Source organism: Limulus polyphemus, unplaced genomic scaffold (assembly GCF_000517525.1).
Source record: "Limulus polyphemus unplaced genomic scaffold, Limulus_polyphemus-2.1.2 Scaffold50, whole genome shotgun sequence".
NCBI lineage: Eukaryota > Metazoa > Arthropoda > Merostomata > Xiphosura > Limulidae > Limulus > Limulus polyphemus.
Window position 1 is genome coordinate 1,128,550 of NW_013665660.1, and position 1,341 is coordinate 1,129,890.

Below are 1,341 nucleotides of genomic sequence, written 5' to 3' on the forward strand. Positions count from 1 at the left end.
TAGTGAGGTCCGTATTTAGAAACACGCGCTCCTATTGTAATTTAAACTGTAGCCTCACGATTAGGATCCCATTGTAATGATATAAAAGAGAAGTTCTGGTTCGACCCTAGGCCACCTTATTCGTATTTTAATTTTTTTTGCGAGCGAATACTGTTTATAATACATAGTTTATTATAAGTGATATAAACATCACTTTAGACCTAATACCTGGTTCATTTATTGTTGAGAAACAAGTGAAATGTTACAAAGTTTCGATGCCTTGTAATATAGGTTAGGATAATTCAAAAGATGGGAGTATTTATATATACAAAATGCAGAAGTAAGATGGCATTAATAACAGGCTTAAAAACAAGAAGAAGTAGCATGCGTTTAGTGTATGTAGGTTTCACTGTTCTATTAACAATGTAATAAATTATCTAGTTTCGGTAGATATTGTTTTACAGAGTAGAAGAGTAAACATTACTCTTTGTTTTTATTTCGAACATGTCATTTTGCTGTTCTTAAGTAAAAATTATTTTTTCACTTTATTCATAGCTATTGTTTGTAATCGGATGTCGCTCTTACTTGACATGACGTCGACATAACACAAAGATGAAAGCTGTTTAGCTATCTAACTTGAGAAACATTTGGTTCTTTGTGTTATATCACTGGGAGATACATAATAAAACAGGTTATGACGTCCGGTTTTTATATGCCATTAAATGCGATGTAGAAGCTGCCCTCAGTGACATTAGCAATGATAACCTGAATTGATTATACATAATGTACTAATAGAAAAACTATCCCACAGCAAAGAACTATGTAAGTACACTTAATAATATGAATTACAACGTGTATTTGAATTTATGCGTTTTATTTCATCTCACATATACAACAAATTTGTAACGTCATTGAAGTTCTACATGGATTATCAAAAGTGTCGTTGTCGGTATTTTTCTTCATTATCTATTACCGCATTTTTTCAAAGTTGAGGCCAGTTTTCCGGTCCCGCTGAATTGTCACTCCTCGGTGAATCTTACAGTAATAGAATCTTCTTGCGCTTGATGTTATCGTAGGACAGAAGTGTAGATACGTGCACCACATGATAGGCCATCCCGTAGAAACTTACTGTATAAATCACACGCGGTATCTGGTTCCATCTAATCGATAGAGCTTACTAACTCTATACTAGTAGTACCCTATCCATGGTTTTCCGGGTCCCAAATAACAGTTGTGAACGTATGCAACTTAAACATTCCTTCAGTGATGTTAACTTGCTAACATATGGGCCTGCTTTCCAGACTTTAAAGAATAAAACTGAAACTCTAAAGACTTTGCTAATATACAGTGTTTAACACTACA